This window comes from Urocitellus parryii, chromosome 3 (genome assembly GCF_045843805.1).
Source record: "Urocitellus parryii isolate mUroPar1 chromosome 3, mUroPar1.hap1, whole genome shotgun sequence".
NCBI classification, from domain to species: Eukaryota; Metazoa; Chordata; class Mammalia; order Rodentia; family Sciuridae; genus Urocitellus; species Urocitellus parryii.
Window position 1 is genome coordinate 158,603,810 of NC_135533.1, and position 21,432 is coordinate 158,625,241.

Below are 21,432 nucleotides of genomic sequence, written 5' to 3' on the forward strand. Positions count from 1 at the left end.
TTTTCACCCAATGTTGATGATACTTTCAGGTAATGATCAGTACACCAATCTCACTGGCTCACCAAATTTCGTTCTTCTAGGTTAAACCGTTCGTTTGCAGTAACCGTTTTCATTTTTAAATTTCACTCTGATTTCTCCTATATGGATGCATGTATTTGGAATTCTAAATAAAACACGGTTTGTGCTAGCTCTTTGAAATTTGACACTAAAGTTGTTCCAAGTTCTATCCTTATGGTTTCATACCAATTGATGTAGCCCTAAGCAGAGACTGGCGAAAATCACTTTCATTGAAAGGGGTTGCCAACCTTCCAAAAAACTACGAGTTTCCTGAAATCTCAGCAAACATTTTTCACCCAATCTTGATGATACCTTCAGGTCATGATCACTACAACAATATCACTCGGCTCGCCAAATTTCGTTCTTCTAGGTTAAACCGTTCGTTTGCAGTAACCGTTTTCATTTTAAAATTTCACTCTGTTTTCTCCTATATGGATGCATGTATTTGGAATTCTAAATAAAACATGGTTTAGGCTAGCTCTTTGATACTTGACACAATAAAGTTGTTCCAAGTTCTATCCTTATAGTTTCTTTCCCATTGATGTAGCCTTACGAATATACTGGCGAAATCACTTTCATTGAAAGGGGTTGCCAAGCATGCAAAAAACTACGAGTTTCCTGAAATCTCAGCAAACATTTTTCACCCAATCTTCATGATACTCTCAGGTAATGATCAGTACACCAATCTCATGGGGCTAACAAACTTTCGTTCTTCTAGTTTAAACTGTTCGTTTGCAGTAACCGTTTTCATTTTTAAATTTCACTCTGTTTTCTCCTATATGGATGCATGTATTTGGAACTCTAAATAAAACACGGTTTGTGCTACGTCTTTGGAACTTGACACAATAAAGTTGTTCCAAGTTCTATCCTTATGGTTTCTTTCCCATTGATGTAGCCCTAAGCAGAGACTGGCAAAAATCACTTTCATTGAAAGGGGTTGCAAGCTTCCAAAAAACTACGAGTTTCCTGAAATCTCTGCTATCATTTTTCACCCAATCATGATGATACTTTCAGGTAATGATCAGTACAAAAATCTCACTTGGCTCACCAAATTTCATTCTTCTAGTTTAAACCCTTGTTTTGCAGTAACCGTTTTCATTTTTAGGTTTCACTCTGTTTTCTCTTATATGGATATATGTATTTGGAACTCTAAATCACACACGGTTTGTGCTAGCTTTTTGAAACTTGACAAAATAAAGTAGTTCCAAGTTCTATCCTTATGGTTTCTTTCCGATTGATGTAGCGCTAAGCGGAGTCTGGCGAAAATCACGTTCATTGAAAGAGGTTGCCATGCTTCCAAAAATTTCGAGTTTCTTGAAATCTCAGCAAACATTTTTCAACCAATGTTGATGATACTTTCAGGTAATGATCACTACACCAATCTCACTTTGCTCAACAAAAATTTCGTTCTTCTAGGTTAAACCGCTCGTTTGCAGTAACCGTTTTCATTTTTAGGTTTCACTCTGTTTTCTCTTATATGGAAACATGTATTTGGTACTCTAAATCAAACAGGGTTTGTGCTAGCTCTTTGAAACTTGACACAATAAAGTAGTTCCAAGTTCTATCTTTATGGTTTCTTTCCCATTGATGTAGCCCTAAGCAGAGACTGGCAAAAATCAATTTCATTGAAAGGGGTTGCCAAGCTTCCAAAAACTACGAGTTTCCTGAAATCTCAGCAAACATTTTTTACCCAATCTTGATGATACTTTCAGGTAATGATGAGTACACCAATCCCACTTGGCTCACCAAATTTCGATCTTCTAGGTTAAACCTTTCGTTTGCAGTAACCGTTTTCATTTTTAAGTTTCACTCTGTTTTCTCCTATATGGATACATGTATTTGGAACTCTAAATCAAACACGGTTTGGGCTAGCTCTTTGAAACTTGACACAATAAAGTAGTTCCAAGTTCTATCCTTATGGTTTCTTTCCCATTGATGTAGCCCTAAGGAGAGACTGGCGAAAATCACTTTCATTGAAAGTGGTTGCCAAGCTTCCAAAAAACTAGGAGTTTCCTGAAATCACAGCAAATATTTTTCACCCAATCTTGATGATACTTTCAGGCAGTGATCAGTACACCAGTCCCACTTGGCTCACCACATTTCATTCTTCTAGGTGAAACCGTTCGTTTGCAGTAAGCATTTTCATTTTTAGGTTTCACTCTATTTGCTCCCATATAAATACATGTAGTTGGAACTCTGAACCAAACACGGTTTGTTCTAGCTTTTGAAACTTGCCACGATAAAGTAGTTCCAAGTCTATCTCTATGGTTTGTTTCCTATTGATGTAGCCCTAAGGAGGGACTGGCGGAAATCACTTTCATTGAAAGGGGTTTCCAAATATCCAAAAAACTACGAGTTTCCTGAAATCTCTGCTATTGTTTTTCACCCAATCTTGATGATACTTTCAGATAATCATCAGTACACAAATCCCACTTGGCTCACCCAATTTCGTTTTTTCAAGTTTAAACAGTTCGTTTTCAGTAACCGTTTTCATTTTTAGGTTTCACTCTGTTTTCTCCTATATGGATACATGTAGTTGGAACTCTAAATCAAAGATGGTTTATGCTAGCTATTTGAAACGTGGCACAATAAAGTAGTTCCAAGTTCTATCTCTATGGTTTGTTTCCTGTTGATGTAGCCCTAAGCAGAGAGTGGTGAAATCACTTTCATTGAATAGGGTTGCCAAGCTACCAAAAAATTACGAGTTTCCTGAAATCTCAGCAAACATTTTTTTCAACCAATCTTGATGATACTTTCAGGTAATGATCAGTAAACCAATCCCACTTGGCTCACCAAATTTCGTTCTTCTAGGTTCAACCGTTAGTTTGCAGTATCCATTTTCATTTTTAGGTTTCACTCTGTTTTCTCCTATATGGATGCATGTATTTGGAACTCTAAATAAAACACGGTTTGTGCTACCTCTTTGGAACTTGACACAATAAAGTTGTTCCAAGTTCTATCCTTATGGTTTCTTTCCCATTGATGTAGCCCTAAGCAGAGACTGCCAAAAATTACTTTCATTGAAAGTGGTTGCCAAGCTTCCAAAAAACTACGAGTTTCCTGAAATCTCAGAAACATTTTTCACCCAATCTTTATGACACTTTCAGATAATAATCAGTACACCAATCTCACTTTGCTCACCAAATTTCTTTCTTCTAGGTTAAACCTTTGGTTTGCAGTAACCGTTTTCATTTTTAGGTTTCACTATGTTTTCTCCTATATGGATACATGTATTTGGAACTCTAAATCACACACGGTTTGTGCTAGCTTTTTGAAACTTGACAAAATAAAGTAGTTCCAAGATCTATCCTTATTGTTTCTTTCCCATTGATGTAGCCCTAAGCAGAGACTGGCGAAAATCACTTTCATTGAAAGTGGTTGCCATGCTTCTAAAAAACAACGTTTTTCCTGAAATCTCAGCAAACATTTTTTACCCAATCTTCATGATACTCTCAGGTAATGATCAGTACACCAATCTCACTTGGCTCACCAAATTTCGATCTTCTAGGTTAAACCGTTCGTTTGCAGTCACCGTTTTCATTTTTAGGTTTCACTCTGTTTTCAACTATATGGATACATGTATTTGGAACTCTAAAATAAGCAGGATTGGTGCTAACTCTTTGGAACTTGACACAATAAAGTAGTTCCAAGTTCTATCCTTATGGTTTCTTTCTGATTGATGTAGCCCTTAGCAGAGTCTGGCGAAAATCACTTTCATTGAAAGGGGTTGCCATGCTTCCAAAAAAGTACGAGTTTCTTGAAATCTCAGCAAACATTTTTCACCCAATCTTGATAATACTTTCTGGTAATGATCAGTACACCAATCCCACTTGGCTCACCAAATTTCATTCTTCTAAGTTAAACCTTTAGTTTGCAGTAACCGTTTTCATTTTTAAGTTTCACTCTGTTTTCTCCTATATGGATACATGTATTTGGAACTCTAAATCACACACGGTTTGTGCTAGCTTTTTGAAACTTGACAAAATAAAGTAGTTCCAAGTTCTATCGTTATGGTTTTTTTTCCCATTGATGTAACCCTAAGCAGAGACTGGCAAAAATAACTTTCATTGAAAGGGGTTGCAAAAATTGCAAACAACTACACGTTTCCTGAAATCTCAGCAAACTTTTTTCACCCAATGTTGATGATACTTTCAGGTAATGATCAGTACACCAATCTCACTGGCTCACCAAATTTCGTTCTTCTAGGTTAAACCGTTCGTTTGCAGTAACCGTTTTCATTTTTAAATTTCACTCTGATTTCTCCTATATGGATGCATGTATTTGGAATTCTAAATAAAACACGGTTTGTGCTAGCTCTTTGAAACTTGACACTAAAGTTGTTCCAAGTTCTATCCTTATGGTTTCATACCAATTGATGTAGCCCTAAGCAGAGACTGGCGAAAATCACTTTCATTGAAAGGGGTTGCCAACCTTCCAAAAAACTACGAGTTTCCTGAAATCTCAGCAAACATTTTTCACCCAATCTTGATGATACCTTCAGGTCATGATCACTACAACAATATCACTCGGCTCGCCAAATTTCGTTCTTCTAGGTTAAACCGTTCGTTTGCAGTAACCGTTTTCATTTTAAAATTTCACTCTGTTTTCTCCTATATGGATGCATGTATTTGGAATTCTAAATAAAACATGGTTTAGGCTAGCTCTTTGATACTTGACACAATAAAGTTGTTCCAAGTTCTATCCTTATAGTTTCTTTCCCATTGATGTAGCCTTACGAATATACTGGCGAAAATCACTTTCATTGAAAGGGGTTGCCAAGCATGCAAAAAACTACGAGTTTCCTGAAATCTCAGCAAACATTTTTCACCCAATCTTCATGATACTCTCAGGTAATGATCAGTACACCAATCTCATGGGGCTAACAAACTTTCGTTCTTCTAGTTTAAACTGTTCGTTTGCAGTAACCGTTTTCATTTTTAAATTTCACTCTGTTTTCTCCTATATGGATGCATGTATTTGGAACTCTAAATAAAACACGGTTTGTGCTACGTCTTTGGAACTTGACACAATAAAGTTGTTCCAAGTTCTATCCTTATGGTTTCTTTCCCATTGATGTAGCCCTAAGCAGAGACTGGCAAAAATCACTTTCATTGAAAGGGGTTGCAAGCTTCCAAAAAACTACGAGTTTCCTGAAATCTCTGCTATCATTTTTCACCCAATCATGATGATACTTTCAGGTAATGATCAGTACAAAAATCTCACTTGGCTCACCAAATTTCATTCTTCTAGTTTAAACCCTTGTTTTGCAGTAACCGTTTTCATTTTTAGGTTTCACTCTGTTTTCTCTTATATGGATATATGTATTTGGAACTCTAAATCACACACGGTTTGTGCTAGCTTTTTGAAACTTGACAAAATAAAGTAGTTCCAAGTTCTATCCTTATGGTTTCTTTCCGATTGATGTAGCGCTAAGCGGAGTCTGGCGAAAATCACGTTCATTGAAAGAGGTTGCCATGCTTCCAAAAATTTCGAGTTTCTTGAAATCTCAGCAAACATTTTTCAACCAATGTTGATGATACTTTCAGGTAATGATCACTACACCAATCTCACTTTGCTCAACAAAAATTTCGTTCTTCTAGGTTAAACCGCTCGTTTGCAGTAACCGTTTTCATTTTTAGGTTTCACTCTGTTTTCTCTTATATGGAAACATGTATTTGGTACTCTAAATCAAACAGGGTTTGTGCTAGCTCTTTGAAACTTGACACAATAAAGTAGTTCCAAGTTCTATCTTTATGGTTTCTTTCCCATTGATGTAGCCCTAAGCAGAGACTGGCAAAAATCAATTTCATTGAAAGGGGTTGCCAAGCTTCCAAAAACTACGAGTTTCCTGAAATCTCAGCAAACATTTTTTACCCAATCTTGATGATACTTTCAGGTAATGATGAGTACACCAATCCCACTTGGCTCACCAAATTTCGATCTTCTAGGTTAAACCTTTCGTTTGCAGTAACCGTTTTCATTTTTAGGTTTCACTCTGTTTTCTCCTATATGGATACATGTAGTTGGAACTCTAAATCAAAGATGGTTTATGCTAGCTATTTGAAACGTGGCACAATAAAGTAGTTCCAAGTTCTATCTCTATGGTTTGTTTCCTGTTGATGTAGCCCTAAGCAGAGAGTGGTGAAATCACTTTCATTGAATAGGGTTGCCAAGCTACCAAAAAATTACGAGTTTCCTGAAATCTCAGCAAACATTTTTTTCAACCAATCTTGATGATACTTTCAGGTAATGATCAGTAAACCAATCCCACTTGGCTCACCAAATTTCGTTCTTCTAGGTTCAACCGTTAGTTTGCAGTATCCATTTTCATTTTTAGGTTTCACTCTGTTTTCTCCTATATGGATGCATGTAATTGGAACTCTAAATAAAACACGGTTTGTGCTAGCTCTTTGAAACTTGGCACATTAAAGTAGTTTCAAGTTCTATCTCTACGGTTTCTTTGTTATTTATGTAGGCTATACAGAGACCTGCGAAAATCACTTTCATTGAAAGGGGTTGCCAAGCTTCCAAAAAACTAGGAGTTTCCTGAAATCTCAGCAAATAGTTTTTCACCCAGTATTGATGATACTTTCTTGTAATGATCAGTACACCAATCCCACTTGGCTCACCAAATTTCGTTCTTCTCGGTAAAACCATTCGTTTGGAGTAACCATTTTCATTTTTAGGTTTCACTCTGTTTTCTCCTAAATGGATACATATATTTGGAACTCTAGATCAAACACGGTTTGTGCTATCTCTTTGAAACGTGGCACGATAACGAAGTTCCTAGTTCTATCTGTACTGTTTGTTTCCTATTGATGTAGCCCTAAGTAGAGACTGACGAAAATCACTTTCATTGAAAGGGGTTGCCAAGCTTCCAAAAAACTACGTGTTTCCGAAATCACAGCAATCATTTTTTCACCCAATCTTGATTATACTTTCAGATAATCACCAGCACACCGATCTCACTTGGCTCACTAAATTTCATTCTTCTACGTTAAACCGTTCGTTTGCAGTGACCGTTTTCATTTTTAGGCTTCACTCTGTTTTCTCCTATTTGGATACATGTAGTTGGAACTCTGAATCAAACACGGTTTGTGCTAGCGCTTTGAAACTTGGCACAATAAAGTAGCTCCAAGTTCTATCTTTATGCATTGTTTCCTGTTGATGTAGCCCTAAGGAGAGTCTGGTGAAAATAACTTTCATTGAAAGTGGTTCCCAAGCTTCCAAAAAAACTACGAGGTTCCTGATATCTCAGCATACATTTTTTTCACCCATTCTTGATGATACGTTCAGGTAATAATCAGTACACCAATCCCACATGGCTCACCAAATTTCGTTCTTCTAGGTTATATCGTTCGTTTGCAGTAACCGTTTTCATTTTCAGGTTTCACTCTGTTTTCTCCAATATGGATACATGTAGTTGGAACTCTAAATCTAACAAGGTTTGTGCTAGCTCTTTGAAACTTGGCACAATAAAGAAGTTCCAAGTTTTATCTCTATGGCTTGTTTTTGATTGATGTAGCCCCAAGCAGAGACTGACAAAAATCACTTTCATTAAAAGGGGTTGCCAACCTTCCAAAAAACTACGAGTTTCCTAAAATCTCAGCAAATATTTTAAAAACCAATCTTGATGATCCTTTCAGGTAACGATCAGTACACCAATACCACTAGGCTCACGAAATTTCGTTATTCAAGGTTAAACTTTTCGTTTGTAGTAACAGTTTTCATTTTTAGGTTTCACTCTGTTTTCTCCTATATGGTGTTGGAATTCTAAATCAAATACGGTCTGTGCTAGCTCTTTGAAAATTGACACAATAAGGTAGTTCCAAGTTCTATGTCTATTGATTGTTTCCTGTTGATGTAGCCCTAAGCAGAGACTGGCGAAAATCACTTTCATTGAAAGGGGTTGCCAAGCTTCCAAAAAACTACTAGTTTTCGAAATCACAATAATCATTTTTTCACCCAATCTTGATTATACTTTCAGATAATCATCAGCACACCAATCACACTTTGCTCACCAAATTTCGTTCTTCTAGGTTAAACCGTTCGTTTGCAGTAACCATTTTCATTTTTGGTTTTCACTCTGTTTTCTCCAATATGGATGCATGTAGTTGAACTCTAAATCAAACATGGTTTGTGCTAGCTGTTTGAAACTGGACACAATAAAGTTGTTCCAAGTTCTACCTCTATGTTTTGTTTCCTATTGATGTAGCCCTAAACAGAGACTGGCGGAAATTACTTTCATTGAAATGGGTTGCCAAGCTTCCAAAATCTTCTAGTTTCCTGAAATCTCTGCAAACATTTTTCCACCCAAACTTGATGATACTTTCAGGTAATGATCCGTACACCAATCCCACATGGCTCACCAAATTTCGTTCTTCTGTGTTAAACCGTTGGTTTGCAATAACCTTTTTCATTTTTAGGTTTCACTCTGTTTTCTCCTATATGTATACATGTAGTTAGAACTCCAAGTCAAACACGGTTTGTGCTAGCTCTTTAAAACGTGACACAATAAAGTAGTTCCAAATTCTACCTCTATGGTTTGTTTCCTATTGATATTGGCCTAAGCCGAGACTGGCAAATATCACTGTCATTGAAAGGTATTGCGAGCTTCCAAAAAACTACGAGTTTCCTGAAGTCTCAGCAAATATGTTTTCACCCAACCTTTATGATACTTTCAGGTAATGATAAGTACTCCAATCCCACTTGGTTCACCAAATTTCGTTCTTCTAGGTTAAACCGTTCGTTTGCAGTCACCGTTTTCATTTTTATGTTTCTGTTTTCTCCTATATGAATACATGTAGTTGGAACTCTAAATCAAACAGGGTTTATGCTTGCTCTTTGAAACTTGACACAATGAAGTAGTTCCATGTTCCATCTCTATGGTTTGTTTCCTATTGATATAGCACTAAGCAGAGACTGGTTGAAATCCCTTTCATTGAAAGAGGTTGCCAAGCTTCCAAAAAACTACGAGTTTCCTGAAATCTCAGCAAACATTTTTTCACCCAATCTTGATGATACTTTCCGGTTATGATCAGTTCACAATCACACTTTTCACACCAAATTTCATTCTTCTGGGTTAAACCATTGGTTTGCAATAACCGTTTTCATTTTTAGGTTTCTCTCTGTTTTCTCCTATATGGATATATGTTGTTGGAACTCTAAGACAAACACGGTTTGTGCTAGCTCTTTAAAACTTTACACAATAAAGTATTTCAAATTCAATCTCTATTGTTTGTTTCCTATTGATGTAGGCCTAAGCCGAGACTAGGGAAAATCACTTTCATTGAAAAGGGCTGCGAGCTTCCAAAAAACAATGAGTTTCCTGAAGTCTCAGTAAACATGTTTTCACCCAATCTTGATGATGCTTTCAGGTAATGGTCAGTCCTCCAATCCCACTTGGCTCACCAAATTTTGTTCTTCTAGGTTAAACCGTTCATTTGCAGTAACCATTTTCGTTTTTAGGTTTCACTCTGTTTTCTCCTATTTGGATACATGTAGTTGGAACTCTAAATCAAACACGGTTTGTGCTAGCTCTTTGAAACCTGGTAGAATAAAGTAGTTCCAAGTTCTGTCTTTATGGTTGTTTCCTATTGATGTAGCCCTAATCAGAGATGGCGAAAATCACTTTCATTGAAAGGGATAGCCAAGCTTCCAAAAAACTACGATTTTCCTTGAATTTAAGCAATCATTTTTTCACCCAATCGTGATGATACTTTCTGGTAATGATCAGTACACCAATCCCAATTGGCTTACCAAATTTCGTTCCTCTTGTTACACGGTTCCTTTGCAGTAACTTTTCATTTTTAGGTTTCACTCTCTTTTCTCCTATATGGATACATGTAATTGGAACTCTAATTCAAAAACGGTTTGTGCTAGCTCTTTGAAATTGGACACAATAAAGTAATTCCTACTTCAATCTCCATGGTTTGTTTCCTGTTGATGTACCCTAAGCCGACACTGTGGAAAATCACTTTCATTGAAAGGGGTTGCCAAGCTTCTAAAAAACTACGAGATTCCTGAAATCTCAGGAAAACTTTTTTTCACCCAATCTGGATGAGTTTTAAGGTAATAATCAGTACACCAATCCCACTGGGCTCACCTTATTTCGTTCTTCTATGTTAAACCATTCGTTTGCAGTAACTGTTTTCATTTTTGGTTTTCACTCTGTTTTCTCCTATATGGATACAAGTTGTTGAACTCTAAATCAAACACGGTTCATGCTAGCTCTTTGAAACTTGACACAATAAAGTACTTCCACGTTCTATCTCTATGGTTTGTTTCCTATTAATGTAGCCCGAGGTAGAGGCTTACGAAAATCACTTTCATTGCAAGGGGTTGCCAAGTTTCCGAAACTACGAGTTTCCTGAAACCTCAGGATACATTTTTTCACCCAATCTTGATGATACTTTCAGGTAATGATAAGTACACCAATCCCAATTGGCCTACCAAATTTCGTTCTTCTAGGTTAAACCGTTGGTTTGCAGTAACCATTTTCATTTTTAGGTTTCACTCTGTTTTCTCCTATATGGATACATGTAGTTGGAAATCTAAATCAAAACTATTTGTGCTAGCACATTGAAACTTGACACAATAAAGTACTTCCAAGTTCTATCTCCATGGTTTGTTTCCTGTTGATGTAGCCCTAAGCCGAGACTGGCGCAAATCAGTTTCATTGAAAGGGGTTGCAAAGCTTCCAAAAAACTATGAGTTTCCTGAAATCTCAGCAAACATTTGTCCGAATCTTGATGATACTTTCAGGTAATGATCAGTACACCCATTCCAATTGGCTCACCAAATTTCGTTCTTCTAGCTTAAACTGTTCGTTTGCAGTAAGCCGTATCATTTTTAGGTTTCACTCTGATTTCTCCTATATGGATACATGTAGTTGGAACTCTAAATCAAACACGGTTTGTGCTAGCTTTTTGAAACTTGGCACAATAAAGTAGTTCCAAGTTCTATCTCTATGGTTTGTTTCCTATTGATGTAGCCCTAAGCAGAGACTCCCGAAAATCACTTTCTTTCAAAGGGATTGCCAAGCTTCCAAAAAACTACAAGTTTCCTGAAGTCTCAGCAAACCTTTTTTCACCCTATCTTGATGATACTTTCAGGTGATCATCACTACACGAATCCCACTTGGCTCACCAAATTTTGTACTTCTGTGTTAAACCGTTCGTTTGCAGTAACTGTTTTCATTTTTAGGTTTCACTCTGTTTTCTCCTATATGAATACATGTAGTTGGAACTCTAAATCAAACACGGTTTGTGCTAGCTTTTTGAAACTTGACACAATAAAGTAGTTCCGAATTCTACCTCTATGGTTTGTTTCCTGTTGATGTAGCCCTAAGCCGAGACTGGCGAAAATCACTTTCATTGAAAGGGGTTGCCACGCTTCCAAAACACTACGAGTTTCCTGAAATCTCAGCAAACATTTTTTTCACCCAATCTTGATGATACTTTCAGGTAATGATCAGTGCACCAATCCCACTTTGCTCACCGAATTTCGTTCTTCTAGGTTAAACCATTCCTTGGCAGTAACCGTTTTCATTTTTAGGTTTCACTCTGTTTTCTTCTATATGGGTACATGTAGTTGGAACTCTAAATCAAACACGGTGTGCTAGCTCTTTGAAACTTGACACAATAAAGTAGTTCCAAGTTCTATCTGTATGGTTTGTTTCCTATTGATGTAGTCCTAAGCAGAGACTGGCGAAAATCACTTTCATTGAAAAGGGTTGTCAAGCTTCCAAAAAATTATGAGTTTCCTAAAATCTCAGCAAATTTTTTTTTCACCCGTCTTGATGATACCTTCAGGTAAAGATCAACACCAATCCCACTTGGCTCACCAAATTTCATTCTTGTAGATTGAAGCGTTCCTTTGAATTAACAGTTTTAATTTTTAGGTTTCACTCTGTATTCTCCTATATGGTACATGCATTTGGAATTCTAAATCAAACATGGTTTGTGATACCTCTTTGAAACGTGACACAATAAATTAGTTCCTAATTCTATCTGTATGGTTTGTTTCCTATTGATGTAGCCCTAAGCAGAGAGTGTTGAAAATAACCTAAATTGAAAGGGATTGCCAAGCTTCCAAAAAACTATGAGTATCCTGAAATTCAAGAAATATTTTCAAAACCAATCTTGATAATACTTTCAGGTAATGATCAGTACACCAATCCCACTTGGCTCACCAAATTTCGTTCTTCTAGATTGAAGCGTTTGTTTGCAGTAACAGTTTTAATTTTTAGGTTTAACTCTGTTTTCTCCTATATAGATACATGTAGATGGAACTCAAAATGAAACACGGTTTGTGCTAGCTCTTTGAATCTTGACACAATAAAGTAGTTCCAAGTTATATCTCTATTGTTTGTTGCCTATTGATGTAGCCCTAAGCAGAGATTTGCGAAAATCACTTTAAGTGGAAGTGGTTGCCAACCTTCCAAAAAACTATGAATTTCCTGAAATTTCAGCAAATTTTTTTCAAATCCAATCTTTATGATTCTTTCAGGTAATGATCCGTACACGAATCATACTTGGCTCACCAAGTTGGCTCACTCATAGTTCTTTGTCTACGGATTGTTTTCTACTGATGTAGCCCTAAGCTGAGACTTGCGAAAATCACTATCATTTAAAAGGCTTGCCAAGCTTTCAAAAAACTACGAGTTTTTTGAAATCCCAGCAAATATTTTCAAACCCAATCTTGATGATACTTTCAGGTAATGATCAGTACACCAATCCCACTTGGCTCACTAAATTTCGTTCTTCTACATTGAAGCGTTCTTTTACAGTAAATTTTTAATTTTTAGGTCTCACTCTGTTTTCTCCTATATGGATTCATGTAATTGGAACTCTAAATCAAACGGTTTGTTCTAGCTCTTTGAAACATGACACAATAAAGTAGTTCTAAGTTCTGCCTCTACAGATTGTTTCCTATTGATGTAGCCCTAAGCAGAGACTGGCGAAAATCACTTTCGTTGAAAGGAGTTGCCAAGCATCCAAAAAACTACGAGTTTCCTGAAATCACAGCAAATATTTTTTTCACCCAATCTTGATGATACTTTCAGGTAGTGATCAGTACACCATTCCCACTTGGCTCACCAAATTTCATTCTTTTAGGTTAAACCGTTCGTTTGCAATAACAGTTTTAATTTTTACATTTCACTCTGTTTTCTTCTATATGGTTATCTCTAGTTGGAACTCTAAATCAAACACGGTTGTGCTAGCTTTTTTAAATTTGACACAATAAATTATTTCCAAGTTCTATCTCTATGGATTGTTTCCTATTGATGTAGCCCTAAGCAGAGACTGGCGAAAATCACTTTCATTGAAAGGGGTTGCCAAGCTTCCAAAAAATTATGAGTTTCCTGAAATCTCAGCACATATTTTTTCATTCAATCTTGATGATACTTTCTGGTAATGATCAGTACACCAATCCCACTTGGCTCCCCAAATTTCTTTCTTCTAGGTTAAAACATTCCTTTGCAGTAACAGTTTTAATTTTTAGGTTTCACTCTGTTTTCTTGAATATGGATACATGTAGTTGGGACTCTAAATCAAACACAGTTTGTGCTAGCTTTTTGAAACTTGACACAATAAAGTAGTTCCAAGTTCTGTCTCTATAGTTTCTTTCATATTGATGTAGCCCTAAGCAGAGAGTGGCAAAAATCACTTTCATTGAAAGGGGTTGCCAAGCTTCCAAAATATGAGTTTCCTGAAATCTCAGCACATATTTTTTCACTCAATCTTGATGATACTTTTGGTAATGATCAGTACACCAATCCCACTTGTCTCCCCAAATTTCTTTCTTCTAGGTTAAAACATTCGTTTTCAGTAACAGTTTTAATTTTTAGGTTTCACTCTGTTTTCTCGAATATGGATACATGTAGTTGGGACTCTAAATCAAACACGGTTTGTGCTAGCTTTTTGAAACTTGACACAATAATGTAGTCCAAGTTCTGTCTCTATAGTTTGTGTCATATTAATGTAGCCCTAAGCAGAGACTGAAGAAAATCACTTTCATTGAAAGGGGTTTCCAAGCTTCCAAACCTACGAGTTTCTTGAAATCTCAGCACATATTTTTTCACTCAATCTTGATGATACTTTCTGGTAGTGATCAGTACACCAATCCCACTTGGCTCACCAAATTTCTTTCTTCTAGGTTAAAACATTCGTTTGCAGTAACAGTTTTAATTTTTAGATTTCAATCTGTTTTCTAGAATATGGATACATGTAGTTGGGACTCTAAATCAAACACGGTTTGTGCTAGCTTTTTGAAACTTGACACAATAAAGTAGTTCCAAGTTCTGTCTCTATAGTTTCTTTCATATTGATGTAGCCCTAAGCAGAGACTGGCAAAAATCACTTTCATTGAAAGGGGTTGCCACGCTTTCAAAAAACTACGAGTTTCCTGAAATCTCAGCAAACATTTTTTCACCCAATCTTCATGATACCTTAAGTTAATGATTAGTACACCAATCCCACTTGGCTCAACAAATTTCGTTCTTCTAGGTTAAACCGTTCGTTTGCACTAACTTTTCATTTTTAAGTTTCACTCTGTTTTCTTCTATATGGGTACATGTAGTTGGAACTCTAAATCAAACACGGTGTGCTAGCTCTTTGAAACTTGACACAATAAAGTAGTTCCAAGTTCTATCTGTATGGTTTGTTTCCTATTGATGTAGCCCTAAGCAGAGACTGACGAAAATCACTTTCATTGAAAAGGGTTACCAAGCTTCCAAAAAACTAAGAGTTTCTTGAAATCTCAGCAAATATTTTCAAACCCAATCTTGATGTTAATTTCAGGTAATGATCAGTACACCAATCCCACTTGTCTCACCAAATTTCGTTCTTCTAGATTGAAGCGTTCGTTTGTAGTAACAATTTTAATTTTTAGGTTTCATTTTGTTTTTTTCCTATATGGATACTTGTATTTGGAACTCTAAACCAAACACGGTTTGTCCTAGCTCTTTGAAACTTGACACAATAAAGTAGTTCTAAGTTCTGCCTCTACATATTGTTTCCTATTGATGTAGCCCTAAGCAGAGACTTGCGAAAATCACTTTCATTGAAAGGGGTTGCCAAGCTTCCAAAAATCTATGAGTTTCCTGAAATCTCAGCCAATATTTTTTCACCCAATCTTGATGATACTTTCAGGTAATGATCAGTACACCAATCCCACTTGTCTCACCAAATTCGTTCTTCTAGATTTAACCGTTCGTTTGCAGTAACAGTTTTCATTTTTAGGTTTCACTCTGTTTTCTCGTATATGGATACATTTATTTGGATCTCTAAATCAAACATGGTTTGTGCTAGCTCCTTGAAACTTGACACAATAAAGTAGTTCCACGTTCTATCTCTATGCTTTGTTTCCTATTGATGTAGCCCTAAGCAGTGACTGTATTCTTTTCTCTTCTTTCTAGGATGACACATGAAAAGGGATATATCAACACAGAAATAGTAGCCTTCAGCAAAATGACTCACTACAATAGAGGCAAATAAGAATGGAACAAATGCCTTTTCCCCCATAATCTCAGGCATTGAGAGAAAAAAAAGAAATAGAAACAAACATTGACAAACACAAACACACAGACACATGGACACACACCCTTGAAGAGGTCTGTGTCCATCCATAATGTCACCTGACTGGTGTGTTAAACTATGTTCTCCTGCAATAGCCTCTATATTCTCAGCTCTAGTGTCCTTGGGCAAACTCACCAGAGTTTTCAAGACCCAGTCATGATTCTGTACCTTTATTGTCAGGAAAGGCTCCTCCTCATCACATCACTTTTGTTACATTTGGACTTCCACAGATCATAGATACCAAGAAAGTAGGACTCTGTGTTGGTGAGGCAAAACAAGTGAGCATACTGGGACTTTGTCTTCCTCTGGGTGCCTAGCTACCTATATTCTTAGTTCAGAAAGTTCCATCGCCAAAGAAGTGAGGTGAAGTCACTCAACTGAAGGAAGTGAGATGATGTCACTTCCTTGGCAATCACTTTCTCCTACCAGGTGTTTACAAGGGCCCCATGAGTAGGAGGCTACACTGATCTTTCTGTGAATTTTTCAAAAGTTGACAGAATTAGGCCATCACACCCAGGATCAGGTACCCATACAGGCCTGGTTTTATCCATATTCCCTGGATTGAGAAGATACAGCTTCATTCAGAGTCATCTCCTTATTCTGACCATGTTTTTTTTCCTGGAAGACATCCTGTCAGGGCCTACATAGTTACCTTCATATTCCCCATGGATCATTCTGGCATCTACCTTTGAGGTTCTCAGCAGGTCCATGATATCCTCTATACTTCTACTGTATCATCAACTCTATATATGTTCCATTGTATTTTGATTGAGGTAATGGAATAAGTTTTTGGTTAATGTGACATTTTAATTTGCATGAGGACTCATTCTAGAGGAAGAATATCAGTATTGGGAAACATGAATATTCTAAGAATGTATCAGTAAAAAAGTGGAACCAAAACATAAAACTATGTATGATCTGAATCACAGAAGAGAATTAGGTAGGGAATTTAGATGCATTTTTTTTTAAATTCTGGGACCCCCTGATGTATCCAATAAGTCAACTAATCATGACAGTGGAAAACTCCCATTGATCATTGAATGTTTTAGTAAGCATCCACTGAAATGTGCATGGTATGTAGGCCTTTTAGGGAGAAGAAGAGGTTGAGGTTTCATATTGAATTATCTTTGGGAATAGATTTTGAGTTATATAGTTAATGTGAATGTAAGCCCCCATGAGTATTTATAAGAAAGTACATCAAAAAACATGTATGAAATTCTACACAAATACACAAGATTGGAAAAAGAGAAATGTATCATATGTTATATTATTAGTAGTATTTTTAAATGGGGAATGGCAGAATATAGAATATGAAGAAGACACAATATCTACAGGCACCATTAGCATTGAATATTCAGTGGTATACTCAAGAAACACATGAGAGTTCTTAGAAATCCTGGATTTTTCTACAAATTTGAATTTGGCATAAACATAAGTTCAGGATTTATATTGAATTATATGTCAGAACTTTATTGTTATGAAATGAATATGTACATCAGACAACATGGGTATTCTTTCACCATACCTCTTCAAATGTTTAAAAACTATAGTGTTTTTGATAGGGAAATATATACAATGTGTTCTAGGTATACAATTTTTTTCCCTAGATGATGCATAAATATATCCCAGAAAGAATATATAATATATTTCATGCAAGTTTAAAAGGAAAAATTTTAATGATGTTTTAAATATACATGGAATCTGATATTCATGTATAGACATGGATTCTAATAGTTCAAAGTCTTTAATATTAGGTTTAGTATTGCATAATGAGTTTGTTTGAATTTTGCTAATGGATCCTATATGTTTATCAAAAATTATATATGATTTAAAAAAATGTTCCCTTCTCAATTAGTAGGACAATATGTAATAATAATAATATGTTCTGAAACAGTATTTGATGTAAAGAAAATGAAGTGATTTCAGATTTTTGAACAGGGGGTCAATGGATACATCTCATGTTGAATATAAAATAATTCAAAGGCTACATATGAATGATAAAAAGTATACATCAAAAGGACCATCCCATCTCATATGAATATAGATTATTTGATAAACTAGGTATCATGACAGCAGTAATATTAGGGTTACTATTCATTATTGAATGGGTTTCATGTGGGTAGGAGAAAATGATCATGTATACAAGGAAATATAAATATTCCTATTGTTAAACTTGTGAACCTATGCATAAGAGTCCACATGCATGCACATTTTCAATGCACTTCTGAGTACACTGTTACTCATATATTCAATATGTTCTAATTTGTCGGCTGTATGTACATTACATGCATGAGTCTATGCAAATACATATCAGTCTATGTCATGGATAATTTCATGGACAGCATTCAAACTACCCATAAAATATCACTTTAGGGCCTATGCTTTCATGTATATTCTGGTTTAGTGATGGAGGTCTGGTATCTTGAACTTTTATATCAAATTTATGATGAGTGTTGTGGTTCAAAAATTGGTGCCAAACAACATGACAATATATATGTTTATGGTAAGACGTGTTCTGACCAAGAGTTCATTGTGAAGAGAGGCAGGATAGTATGCATTTTTATCACTGAACATACATGGATAAGAAATATAATGAATGTGTAACTAGTTTGTCTGGACTTAGCCATCAGAATGGAAAAGGAAAGTCAAAATTCATAAAGCTGCATACGGTCTAAGTATGTTTCTTGTACAGAAGGTTCAGTTTTACCAATAATATCAGAAAATGTGGACAATAGTAAGGAGGGTTAGGGTTAATGATTTAATATGTATTTATTCCTGTAACAGAACACATAAAAATGTGAATTTTTGAAGAATAATGAAAAACATATCCTTGTTTATGTCTTCAATTTCTTACACCTTAATTGTCCTTATTAATAAATCTTACAGTCCATGTGAAACATCTTAACATATGGGTTATGCAATGTTCACCATGGCAAAGGGCAGACCAAGAGCCAAGGGCCTGGCAAGTTGAGAAATGCTACAGTCTTCTCTTTCTTCACTTTATTGACCTGGACTGAAGTACATATGCCTGAAAACAATACAGAACCTTGAAATATGTCCACAGTGATAAAAATTAGTTTCCCTTGCAAATAAAAGTAGCCATGCCATCTAAGTCCAACTACACAAAAAAATGGCAGGCAGCTCCTGGAATGCCAGTAGTGGTCCCCAGCTCTGTCTCAGGTCATGGCACAGGTAGTCATCCCCATTGTCATGCAGCCCTGGGGTCAGCAGTGGACATTCTCAGACAGAAGGCAGTCTGGTGGCTTTTTTCTCTACAACATGGTTTGTTCCAGTATATACAATGCATTTCAGTGAACCATCTGCTCTACTGCACATCACCATCAGATGACATCAAGGGCATCAGTAGGTCATCACCCTGACTGTATGTGAGCATAAGGCTTGTCCTGGCACAAACTCCAGATAGTCCATCAGCCAAGAGTAATCTCTCTGTGGCACACTTCTTGGAGGAGGGCCTGGGATTGGCCATTTTTCTGATTCTATCTTTCTCCTCATTTTCTCATCTACAACTTCTACTTCTTTGCTGTCCTTCAGGGCCTCTAAAATTAAATTAAGGTTTGTGGTGAGAGCCTGAACATGGTGAAATCCAGAAATCAGGGAAATAGACAAGAAACCTTGCTCATCCATCTTTCTCTAGAGAAAGAAGTCAGGTTCCAAGTTTTCTATACTGAAGTAATAGTAAATTAGATGATTAATGTACTCTTTAAGCAATGCTTCTTCCACAGGATACACCTGTACACCTCTACTGTTGCCATAGTAATACATCATACTGGTGTTAATTTCTGTTTGAAATGGCTGGTCTGTCCTTTCACCATGTTCTCAGAAACCATATGAATAATCAAAGTTTACTGGAGGGTTTCCTCTGCCTCATCCTGTTCCCTGTCCTGGTCCTCTTCCTCCACCCCTGAAGGAACCTCAGATATTATCCTCCTCACTCCTCATACTGAAAACTTCATCCTGATCATCTCCTTTTTCTCTGTCTCTCCTCCAACTTAGTGTGTCATTTCTCCTGTTGTTATGGGAAGAAATATTCGCTTCAGGTTGACACCAAGAGCTGTTCTGGGATCCAGGTCTCTCCTGACTCTCTGGTCTTATATCATCTAAGTGCAGTAGTACCCACTTGTGTTTATTAGCTCTTTCCTTGACTGCTTGACTAAGCCTCATACTCACTGACATTTTCAATAAGACTCTCTAATTTTGTTTTCTGGTGTTCTCTGATCTCACTGTTACTCTTCTTCTTTCTTCTTCTCCTCTTTCCTCTTTCCTCCTCCCTCCTCCCTCCCTCCCTCCTCCTCGTCCTCCTCCCCCCCATTGGGTGATGACGCTCTAAGACTGCAAGAATATTTTTCCAGTGCTCACTAACTCTCCTGATTTTGGCCAGTTTGCCATATCCCTGAAATCACTGGCTTTGTTGAGTTTCCTTGTCTTGAGTTTTCCTGCTCTTATTATTTTGGGGAACCGAGCTCTGCCTACAGGGTCTCCAGTGTGGTGGCGACGGGGGAGGCCTGCTGGGAAGGCTTTCTGGTCCAGGGGATCTTCTTTGGCAGTGGCAGCTTCTCTTCAGGTCGATCTAGACCCGCTGCTTGCTGCAGAAGGGTCCCAGGGCCCTGGTGCCTTGTGCACCAGGTGCAGCGCCAGCACCCACACAGGCTCGGCTGCTGGGGCACACTGTGGCCAAGCACCAGCTCTGGCTCTCCCCCACACCCTCGTGATACTGGAGAGAGCCAGCACAGGTGCTGGGCCACAGCATACTCAGATAGGCAGCTCTCTCTGCCTCCCTACCCTCCCATTCCTGCGGGGGCGGCTGCTAGGCCATCCGGCTTGGGCTTGCCTAGGCAGTCAGTGATTCCCTTGCTGCAGCAGCCTCCACTGACTTGTCCTCCCTAGAGCGAGGGGCAGCACCTGGGAATGAGCAGAAACCATCTGCCCATCCTAGCCTCCCATGTGGGGGCGGGAGTGGGGGGTGGGAGGGTGAGGAGGTGGCACCCCGGGGCGGAAGCTAGACCGCAAGTCTTTGCACTGGGATAAGGGGTGGCTCCAGCCTGTACCTCAGCTCCAAGAACTTAGTATCAAAAGCAATGTCAACTTCCCTGGCCCAGACGTCCAGCTTGACTCTTGGTCCTGTCACCAGTATACTTTTGCAATGATGCATTTTCTACTTTTAATATTCTTCACAATTTGGAGAAGCTTAGATCCTTCCCAATTATCAAATGGGAGTTTCTTTTTTGCTTCACAGTTCCTTTCTCAAATTTTGTTTTCTTTTCATATTTTTTGATAACCAGCAAAGAAAAATCAGGCTGTCCTCTTAACACTTTCCCTTCAGCGAAAGTTCATCACAAATTCTGCTTTGCATAAAAAAGAATAAAACTCAAGACAAAATTTTATCACTATATAATAAGAATTACCTTTCCTCGTGTTCTCAATTATATACTTCTCATGTCTCCCTTAGGCCCACTCCTGCTGTATGTTAACACTCATATTTGTACCAATATTCTGTTTATGGTATATATTTATCATCTAAGGCACTAGAGATTTCTAAGTTCTCACCAGATCAGTTTTGGAATTCATGTCTACCAACAGTCTCTTTAATGAAACCTAGACTTTATTATATTATGATTCTCAACATTCTTCCAACTTTCAACTTCTATCCAATTGTAAAGTCACATTAATAATTTCTGGCCTTTCAGTATCCCTGTATTATTTGCTTTATGGCTGATAACATTGGATGACATTCTTTTCTATATTTTGTCTTCTGTCTGCCCCAAATTTTCTTCTG

The 21,432-nt window shown here is 37.3% G+C and overlaps 1 pseudogene; it reads right to left on the reverse strand.

Moving 5' to 3' along the window:
• Window positions 1-18,998: 18,998 nt before the first annotated feature.
• LOC113178368 (la-related protein 1B-like) lies at window positions 18,999-20,045 on the reverse strand (annotated as a pseudogene).
• Between the last annotated feature and the right edge of the window lie 1,387 nt (window positions 20,046-21,432).